We start from the raw sequence: 11,500 nt of genomic DNA, 5'->3' as shown, positions 1-11,500 counted from the left end.
GTCTGAGTCTTGTTTATATCCATGAATCATCTCACCACTCCAAGTTAATGCTTTATTAACCACAAGAATGAAACAATTTGTAATCTTCAAAATGATCAATGTTTCTGTTCCATCCAGCGTTTTGCTTTGTATTTCTTGTACTCAAATATCCTCTAAGGACATCTACCTTCACTAACTTTCCCCTTTCTACCTGGCTAATTTGTACTTACTCTCCAGAACTTAATGCACACACTGTCCAAACCAATGGTACCTCATCCCAAAGCATTCCATGATTTCCCTTACGATGCCTATTAGCATGCCATTGGTGCTTTAAAAATCAGCACCAACTTAATGGTATAAAGCAACACAACTGATCATCTCACAGCTCTGCAGGTTACCTTCTGACAGTTCTCACTGGACTAAAGTCAACATGTCTGCAGGGGCATTCCTTTCTGGAGCCTGCAGGGGTTAAGGCTGCATTCCTTTCTGGAGCCTGCAGGGGTGAAGGCTGCATTCCTTTCTGGAGCCTGCAGGGGTGAAGGCTGCATTCCTTTCTGGAGCCTGCAGGGGTGAATCCCTTTCCTCCACTTTCTGAGCTTCTCAAGGTTATTCACATTCCTCTGCTGTGGTCCCTTTATCTTCAAAGCCAGCAATACTGGGTTGGTCCTCATGTCACATCTCTCTGACCTACTCTTCTGCCTCTCTCCTTGCTTTTTTAAGGACTTATGTGATGGAACTGAATCCACTTAGATAACCCATGAGAGTCTCCTATCTTGGGCCTAGCTCATTGCATCTCCAATCCTGTCGAAAGAGGCTGTTTTCTGATTCGAAAGCTTTAGCTTGCAAATCATCAGTGCACTTGATACTCCCAGAGTCCACACACAGCAATTCAGCAAGTGCTTTTGAATAAACAAATACAAAAAATAGGAACAACATCTCCCTTCAGCAATATTTTAAGGAGAAAGTAAGTCATATATCAAGATATAGCAAATACTCAATATACATTTTTTCCATCCTGGTTATGAATTTGTTTAAATTCTGGGAAACTAATTTTAATTATAGCATATAAATGTGCAGTTTAATAATGTGTACTGGGGAACTCTTTTAACTCACATATATTTGGTGTCCTGTTATTTTTGTCATTAGTAGAATCAACTACAATGAGAATAATGTCCATGCTGAAAATTAAATTCCATTTATAGAGGGAAACTTGTCTTCATAGCATGATAAGCATACATTTCAAAAGCATACAACCATAGTACATAATATTTTACTATATAAATTTATATATAATTTATAGTCTGATTTTTAAAATTATAATAATTAACAAGAATTCTTGAGAAAACATAGCTCCCAGACATCAATTCTCTGTATCGCCCATTTTACTCATTTTTAAAATTTAATTCCAAGGCTGCATTGTGGACTATACAAGAATAATTTAATCATTTTTCAAGGAATTTTATATAATTTATCATAGTATCTTAGGACCAGAAATAGTCACTAAAATTAAAGGCCCAGGAATACATATAGGCTAGCAAGTTACATTTAATGCCAGTTGTATACTTCTCGCAGACAAAAGAGACTTATTTCCACCACTTCTGTCATTTACTGTTGTATGACTTACGGTACATCACTTCAAATATGCAATCCATCTTTTAAATGAGAAACTTGGACTTGATGAATAAAGGGCCCATTTCAGGATCTCCAGGGGCCCTCGGAAAATTACATAACCTATCACAGAAATTATAAAATCTGCTAGATGAGCTCTTCTATTGTTACCCTATCTCTGCTGTCTAATTCAGCTTCATTAAGAATTACTGCATGGAATTGAAATGTTACTGATGGGAATAGAAGAGTGGTATACACACAGCAAAAAGGCTGGGGAGCAGTAATGATCACCAAGATCCCGCCCAACACTGAACTTATACTAGTTTCTGATTCTCAGTGCAGAGTTTGCATCTATTCTTCTTGCTACATCTCAGAACAGTGGAAGTTCTGGAAAATGTGATGAGAGAATATAGGAAAAGGAACAGTATCCAGAAAAGATGATTTTAAGTTTAGGAAATTGTGGCAACTAGACAAAGGCAGAGAAGATTTTTTGTTAATCTTCTAAAATCTATAAATCAAAAAAAATTGATTGACTGAAAACTTAAAAGATACAACATTTGAAGTATAAAGGGTAGCTTTAGGACAAATAACATTTTCTAGTTCAAACAGAAGAAGGTACAGACTAAAAAAAATTCTTTCGTGCAAGAAATGGTACAGACTGAAAATATAAATAGTTTCTCACAAAAATTTAAGGATTCCATGGGTGACAGATTTATAAGTTTATATTAAAGGGAACTGGGATTTTTTAAATGTAAACTCTTAGCTTTAAAAGAGGTTGTGGTTATAAAAGCAACTATGATATGCTACAAAATAGCTTATAGTCATTTTGTAGCATAACAGCACATGGCCACCCACATAACTGACTTTTTTAAATGGTATTTAAAAGATGTTAAATATTACTTGATATTTTAAGCTACAAGATATACATTGTTTAGTCAAGTTTGCATGTATAGATAATTGGTCAAAAGAGTGTTTGAACACAAAGAGATATGCAATTTTTTTCAGGCTTTAATGGAAAAAATTATCTTAGGAAACCCACAGATAATGTGCTGCTAAATTTTGAAATAATTAAAATTGACCTTTGCAGTTACATGAAATTTAAATATGTTTATCTCTTGTAAGCAGAAAATAGTGGCATCAGTAGTTTGAGTGGCATAGGAAAACTGAAAATGAAACAACTCTTTAAGCTTTTCAATGGACACCTTCACAAGGTAATTTCGCTCTTTTGTAAATAAAATAACATCTTTCTGAAAAAAGTTCAGGGAAATGCAGTCTATTTAATGAAAAATTAGTCACTTCTGACATTCTCACAAACTAAGATCTTTTGGTGAAGAATACTTATAACACATAGATTGAACTATTCCCAACCTCTTAACAATTTGCTCCAAGGGAGTTATAGACACTCCTTGGCTGCTAATGCCACACCATTAGCTCAGGAGAACGCCCAACCCATAAAATCTACCTACAACCTTGTAGAACCCAAATAATGGCTATCCCTGGGGCTGCCATTGCCAGTAAATATTCAAGACCACCGAGCTGTCTCCGTAAGAGGATTTACCTCATCACACCCTACTGCCCTTTTAGCTAAGTTATTATCAAACATTTTGTTTTCATTAGCCAACCAACATGGGCTATACTACTCCCTGCCTTTTCAATCTGTCCCAATTCACCCACAAAACCATTCTCCCCTTAGACCATAACCCTGTACTGCAATCAGCAGATTCCTCAAAACAATCCCTATACCCTGTCTTAAGTGTAGTGGTTTCCTAGAGCAATCAATCCTTCTGCAAACTTTTGTTTTCCATACCACCATCCTTTATATACCCTGTCCCTTCCTCCCTGACCCTTCCTTCTAAATCTGAATCCTCACTATGTTTATTGGTGTCCTCTAGTATTTATAAGTATTTTGCTTTGAAACATTGTCGATTATGTAAGCATCCAAGATTGTCGTTGTCAGCCTGACTTCTTTGCTAGAAAAAAAAGTCTTTCCAGATTGCTGTAAATGGCTGCATTTCATCTTTCCTTATGGCTGAACAGGGCACCACACCGTGGATGGACCACAGCTTCTTGATCTAATTGTCCATGGATGGGCACTTAGGCTGTTTCCACCTACACCTCCACACTCCTACCTACACACTCTACCTACACACTCTTTCTACCTCCTACCTACACACTCTTTGTCTCTCTTCACAACAAACTTTTCTGAGATTCTTTCTACAAATTGTTTCTTCTTCATCACCTCATTATCTAGCTTCTACTCCCATCACTCCCTTAAAACTGTTCTTTTCAAAATCACCAGTAATCTCCAATCTATAGAATCCCATTTGTCATGTTTTTTCTGATTTCTCAGTAGGATATAAAATTCCCTCTTAGAAATACTCTCCTCTTGGGCCTCCCTGGTGGCACAAGGGGTTAGGCGCCACACTGTGAAGCAATCTGTAGCCTCTGCAGCACAAGTTTGATTCCTGGCCAGCCAGGGAGCAACCCACATGGTGCAGCAGACCTCCCCCTGTCTCGCCCGCTGCTCCCCTCCGCAATGTGTTTCAGTCAGTCTGTCTGTTCTGTTCCCCACTCTGTCTCTAGTGAATCCTTTCACCCCATGCATCTCTGGCCTGTACCCTGGTTCTTGTATGCAAAAATAAATAAATCTTTAAAAGAAAAAGAGAAATACTCTCCTCTCTCCATTCTCTCTTTGAACTATTCTCTTCTCACCACTTTGAACACCACAAATCTCAGGTTTCTTTCTACTTCTTCGGTAGGTGTTTAGGGTTCCCTTTCTTCTCTCCTGTTTAGTTCTAAGAAATAAGCCAAGCATCTTTTCTTCTATCTTTAAACCTTCGCTAGTGATCCACACAGTTAACCTCCAATGTAAATGCTGAGAACTCCCAAATCCACATCTGAGAACACCCGAGTTCCAGATTCAGATATTCAATTGCTCACATGACCTATAACCAGGAGGCAAAACATCACCTTCAGTGAACATGTCAAGATACAATTCTTGATTTTTCTGTCCCCAACACTCCTACAACCTGCCCCAGGGAATGGTGCCACCACACATCAGTTTACATAGATTGCTTCCAATCCCTCACACCACATATGTAATCTAGCAAAACATATTTTCTGTTCTCAGAATATATCTCAGAATCATCATCTTTCCACAACTGTTGTCACATAACCCAGGAAGCCCACCATTGCTCACCTAGACCACATCATTTACTTCAACATCCCTTCCCAATTATTCTCTTATATCCCTATAGTATTAGATAATGCCACTCCCTCTGCTTAACAATTCTAGTAGCTTTTCATTTTACTTAGAATATCTAAACTCTTTCCTGTGTCTTACATGACCTGGCTTCTGACTCCTCCTTCACCATATCTCAGACCTGTACCAATTATTTATACTATTTTAATCACATTCTATCCTCCTTCCTGCTTCATGACTTGTACATATGCTGTTCACTGTGGGAGTCTTTTTTTAAAAAAAAGATTTATTTATGCATACAAGAACTGGGGTACAGGCCAGAGCTATAGGGGATAAGAGGATTCACCAGAGACAGAGTGGGGAACAGAACAGGCACACTGGCTGAAATACACTGCTGAGAGGAGCAGCAGGCAAGGAGAGGTCTGCTGTGCCATGTGGGTAGCTCCATGGCTGGGGATCAAACTTGTGCTACAGAGGCAGCAGATAGCTTCACAGATTGCATCTTAACCCTTGTGCCACCAGGGAGGCCCTACTCTGGAAGTCTTTTCAGATGGTTCCTCGTAAGCCGAATCAGCTCAAATATCATTTCTTAACTTATGCTTTTTAAATTTATCCACGCTAAGTAAGATCCTCTTCTGTGATTCACCTTCTGAATTTCCTTTTCCTCCAATACAGTCACCTATAATTACATGTCATTTTCTTATTTACTATAAGGTTCTGTCTAGGAAAAGTTACCTGGAGGTAGTAATAGGGCATGTTTATGGTGGATCTTCAGGGCTGATTACAGAGCTTGACAAAAAGAAAGCTAGGGCCTCCCCAGTGGCACAGAGGGTTGAGCGCAGCGCTATGAAGCTGTCTGCAGTCTCTGCAGCACGGGACCAATTCCCGGCCAGCCAAGGAGAAACCCACATGGTGCGGCAGACTTCTCCTGTCTCACCCACTGCTCCCCTCAGCAGTGTTTTAGGTCTATCTGCCTGTTCCGCTCCCCGCTCTGTCTCTGGTGAATTCTCTCACCCTCCCGCACCTCTGACCCGTAACCCAGTTCTTGTATAAATAAATAAATCTTAAAAATAATAAAAAAAATTCCTAAAAAAAAGGAAGCTAAACATGTACTTAATTAATTAACTCACAAGAAAAAGAAGAAATGAAAGCAAAATCAAAGGCTAAGGGCCTTGAGTTTGTTGATATGGAATTATAAATACTGAGAAAATATTTACATGCTTGAGTTTAATATTTACAAAATGGAAACAGTAACATTCTTAGGCATTTACCACAAATATATTGTTGGTAATTTTTTTAAAGGCAATAAAATAATACCTGAGATATTAAAACAATATAACAGAAGAGGAAAATAGTCTATTTTTTACACATTTCTTCTTTGCCAGCTTCCTTCCCAGCTCAGAAGAGAAAACTAAAAATTAAATGCAAACAATGAAAACAAAAGAAACAGGTTGAAAAATAAAGGTGACCTTCAGGGAAAGAAGTAAGCTTTTGAGAGGATAAATCAAGTTGACTGACCCAAATCTCTGAACCTCGCACTGGTGTGTAGACTGGAGGATAAAGCTGCCAGAACTTCTCACCTGTCTCATTGATTTGGGAGTGACAGCTGCTACAATATCCATTTGTACAGCACAAAGCTTGATCTGGTTGATGTCAAGCCAGACAGCACAGTCCCAATATGAGTATTCTATATTGATCATTCTTAAAAGGAACTGACGAAGCTTAACAATGGATAAATGCTGAATAAAAAATATTTTATTTTTAATAATCTATAGGGACATGGACTAACCACTACTGCAAAAATCATAACAGAAATGATGGAAATTTCAAAATATGCAATAACAAAATTGGGAAAGCAATTAAAAGTAAATTCAAATTTTTGGAAATTAATCTGTTTTCATAACAGTCAAGACCTTCTTTAGTATATACAATATTTATGTAATTTCTTGGGAACTATGCACATTCCACATATTCAGCTGAACATTATTAATGTTAATTAAAGTTAATTAGAAAGACAGTATCCTTTGAAAAGAAGAAAATAAAATTCTTTCACTAGATAGTCTGTATATATGCCCTCACATGAAATAAGTCTATCTTTTTTCAATACAACACCCTACATCTCTAGAATGGTTAGGCTTCTGCTTAGGCAGAAAACACTTAAATGCAATATAAATTTAGCAATGTGGTGATTTTACTAACTGCTATGACCTGTAGGTGTGTGCCCCCACCCAAATTCCTATGTTGAAACCCTAATGTCCAATATGAAAGTATGAGGAGGTTGGCCTTTGGGAGGTGATCAGGTCCTGAGGATGGGGTTCTCATGAATGAGGTCAACATCCTTATAGAAGAGGTCCCAGAGAGCTCTCTCACCCCTTCCATTATGTGAGGATACATAGAGAAGTCTGTAACCCAGAACCCAGAACAGGGCGCTTACTCCACCGTGATGGAGCCCTGATCTAGGACTCCCAGCCTCCTGAACTGGGGAAATACATTTCTGTTGCTTAAAGCTACCCAGTCTGTGTATTTTGTTAGAGTAGCCCAATGGATACTAACTTAGAAATTAATATATGTTTTTTAAAGATTTATTTATTTATTCATACAAGGGCTGGGATACAGGCCAGACCTCTGGGGTCTGGGGTGGTGGTGAGAGGATCCACCAGAGACACCAGGGAGCAGAACAGGCAGACTGACTAAAATACACTGCGGAGGGGAGTAGCAAGCAAGAAAGGAGAGGTCTGCTGTGCCATGTGGGTATCTCCCTCACTGGCTGGGGATTTAACTCGTGCTGCAGAGGCTGCAGATAGCTTCAGAGTGCTATGCTTAACCTCTTGCACCACTAGGGAGGCCCAGGAATTTGTATTTTCTAAGATGATTCATCTGGTAAAAAAAAACATGTAGGAGAGTTCTATTGCATTCAGTGTACTGATAATCAATTATCTTACCAGTGTAAGTAGAGACTATTCAAAATGACTTTAGATAAACAACTGATAACAACCAAATCTTCCACTAATTGAACCATAGGCAGTACTGTGAAACAGTCTGAAAAGCAATGGATTTTTGAGGAGAACAGTATATGAGCAGATGATGATGACTGGAGTAACATTTTGTTTGACACATATCATGTACAAGGAACTTGCATATCACAGCAATCCTATACATTAGATATGGTCTCTAATTTAGAGTCAAGAAAGTTGAGACTTAGTGAGTTGAAATAACTTGTTCAAGGTTCACACTGTTAACAGCAGATAAAAGATTTTTATCAAGGATGATCAGAAGCCATAGCCAGTGAGTTTTCTCTTTTAACATGACACAGGCAAGCTATGGCTTCTGGGAGATAAGGGCAAAGAGAAAAATATATAGTAATTAGTGATTCTGGATATGCTTTACAGATATTCTTTATAGAATAAAGTCATTGTCTCATTACCTTTCAAATATTTTAGCACAAGCAACTATGTGTGCATTTGTATGTATATGTACACAAATATACATACACACATATACATACACATACACAAACACACACACAAAGGACTAAAAGAACATTTCAGAACCAAATCAAGCATCTTAAATCTCACTACAATCCAAAAGTTACTATAAGTACATGCCAACTATCACTACTCAATTTATAGTTAAAAAAAGCTTGTTAATTGTCATGAAGAGATATAAGGAACAAAATTCCCAGGCAGAGTTCTGGGTAAGATATGTCAGTTAGTTTAAAATGTATATAAAGACTTGTTGCTTACGGAATCCAAAATAGCAGAAGCCAGGTAAGAACTTTTTTACATTAGATCTATTGTTATAAAGGCATCTATGACATACCACCCCAAATAGGGTCTGGGTGACGACAAAAAACACATTAATATTTTGCAATTAGAAATAAGACCATTCTCAGTAAGTGGGGTAAAGCAAAGACTAGTCAATAGCCTCATGTCAATTCAAAGCTTTCGGTTTATCAAAGTGTACTGAATTCTGGCAGCATAGATAAACGGACTGTGGATGAAAAGCCAACTTAGTTAGGCCAAATGTAATTCATATGAAACATTTCCTTACAACTGATATTAAACAGGGCCTCCTTGGTGGCACAAGGGGTTAAGCAATGCACTGTGAGGTAATCCTCAGCTGCGGCAGCATGACTTCAATCCCTGGTCAGTCCGGGGAGCAACCCACATATTGCAGCAGAACTCTCATGTCTCACCCGCTGTTCCCTTCAGCAAAGTATTTCTGTCTCTGATGAATCCTCTCACCCCCCCATCTCTGGCCTGTACCCAAGCTCTTGTATGCATAAATAATCTAAAAAAAACAAAACAACTGATATTAAACATATCACAAACTATGCCACAACCTCAGTGTTCTATGTGCAAATGCAATAACCCCTCACCCCTGCAGAACTTGGCTGACAATGATGTAAACACAAAACAGTTGGGAGATAAGAGGAAAGGTGTGTGTGAGGCCTCCTAGCAGTTTGACGGCGGGCACAGTGCCTACGTCCTGCACTGACAACACTTAACAGCAGAGGCCCCCATATCTGTAATCAGTCTGGTTTCTAAATGCATCATAGGTAAGAAACAGTAAGTGGAGTCACAGACAGATCCCAGAGGCGTGTACACAGAGCTGCCACCAACATTAGCAGACAGTCTGCTAGCCACGATCCCATCTCTGTCTGAGCTGTGTGATCTTGGGTATTCCTTACATTCTTTGGCTTCAATTTATTCATAGACATCACATTGGTGAAAATTCTGCCTGTCTCCTACAGCTGTTGTGAGGATTAATTGAAATAATGTATGTGAAGAGTCTGACAACAAGAAGATACCCAATAAAACATACACACTAAAAAAGCACAAAACCTCAGAAGTATAGTAGTTAGAAAAAAATTACCAATTCTTCAGAATTCAAGAGTCTGGAGAGTATTATTATAATTTTGTAAAGAAAAATGTCATGTTAGCTATGCTATGTGACTTTGAACATGCCATTTTACATGCATGAGCCAGGCAGCACTGAATTAGAATTGGAAGTCTCAGCAGAAACAGTCAGTAGAAACAGTAAGTAATTACCACATTAATTTTAGTTCTTTGTGACTGAGGGAAGTGGAAAAAATTCACTCTTTGTTATGTACAAAGCATAACTATAAAGTTCAGAAACAGATACATAACAAACCTACAGTATTAAAATTTCACAGAGGGCAGAGATCTGAAATGGCTTCTTAGGGGGTTAATTAAAAAAAAGACTGAGTAGGGCCTCCCCGGTGGCGCAGCGGTTGAACGCTGGGTTGCGAGGCTGCCAGCAGCCTCTGCGGCACCGGTTCGATCCCAGGCTGCTCCCCGGCCACCGGAGGAGGGTCCCACATGGCGCGCAGACCTCTCCTGCCGCCGCTGCTCCCCTCAGCAGTGTACTTGGATTCTTCTGCCTGCTCTGCTCCCCGCTCTGGCTCTGGTGAGTTCTCTCACCCTCCCGCGCTTCTGACTGTACCCAGTGCATGTAGAAACAAAACAAACAAATGAATAAATAAATAAATAAATAAAACATGCCTCTATTAAAAAAAAAATTTAAAAAAAAAAAAAAAAAAGACTGAGTAGGCCTTGTTTAGAAGAACTGTAAGGCTGCATATAGCTATTAAAGCCTTTAATTTTATCTTCACAAAAATGATTGGCATTCAAAAAATGTTTAATATATGGTCATAAACTATGTTTAAGGCAAGAAAAGATCTATATACTCTAGAAAGATTCCCAATTAGAACAAATCAAAAAATTTATAATTTTTGGATAAACATACAAAAACTATAAAAGTTGGAAATAAAAATTGTAATCATCATTATGCTTGAATAAAGAAAATCCTCTTAATACACAAATACTCCCACCATCACTCATGAAGCCATCACCACAGTTTTGTTGTATTCTCCCTTGTTTATAGATAACTAAATCTTGTCTGAATATTAATATATTTACCAATTTCCCAAAAATTACAGGAAAAAAATGGCATAAGGAAATCTACTTGTAACTAGCATAAAATTGGAACATTGTAGTTGTCTCAGCTATGATAAATGAAAGATCATCTTGGCATGTAATTCATTTTTAATTGCCTCTTCCATCTAGCCTAACTTCTGCTGTCTTAAAATATTTACAAAGTAAAAGCAAAAAAAAAAAAATTGGAGGTGCTAAATAAAGCAGGCCATACATTCTTAAGTGATCAATTTTTCTGGCATTGTTTACAACAAAAACAACCTCATAACTCTAATATGTAAAATTTTTGGAAACACATAATGTGTGCTTAAGGATGATCTCCATTTATGTTAAAGCTGTTTATTTTTTTTTTTTTTTTAAATATTAAATTTTATTTTTATATTCCCCACACAATTGCAAACGCCCATTCTGACCCAATCCTTCCCCTCCCGCCCCCACCCCCCAAAAAGTGTCTCTGGTTCATAGTTTTTTGTTGATTTTGATTTTCACTTTCTTATATTCATTTCCTGTCCCTTATTTAAGTTTTCTAGATTCCTGCTATGAGTGAGACCATCCGGTATTTTTCTTTTTCTTTTTGGCTTATTTCGCTGAGCATGATCCCTTCCAGTGCCATCCATGTTGCTGCAAATTGCATGTGTTTATCTTTTTTGAATGCTGAGTAATATTCCATGGTATATATGTACCACATCTTCTTGATCCAGTCATCTATTTTTGGGCATTTGGGTTGTTTCCAAAGCTTAGCTATTGTAAACAG

General features: G+C 38.0%; 1 protein-coding gene across 1 annotated transcript in view; it reads right to left on the bottom strand.

Annotated features, from left to right (window-relative positions):
- The window catches only part of UTRN (utrophin), a 473,527-nt gene that overhangs the window by 225,558 nt on the left and 236,469 nt on the right, over positions 1–11,500 (bottom strand). The window lies entirely within an intron of this gene.

Source organism: Talpa occidentalis, unplaced genomic scaffold, assembly GCF_014898055.3.
Source record: "Talpa occidentalis isolate TD23 unplaced genomic scaffold, MPIMG_talOcc4v2.1 talOcc4.2, whole genome shotgun sequence".
NCBI classification, from domain to species: domain Eukaryota; kingdom Metazoa; phylum Chordata; class Mammalia; order Eulipotyphla; family Talpidae; genus Talpa; species Talpa occidentalis.
Note: the sequence above shows the minus strand (reverse complement) of the source record. Positions and strands in the feature narration are given on the sequence as shown.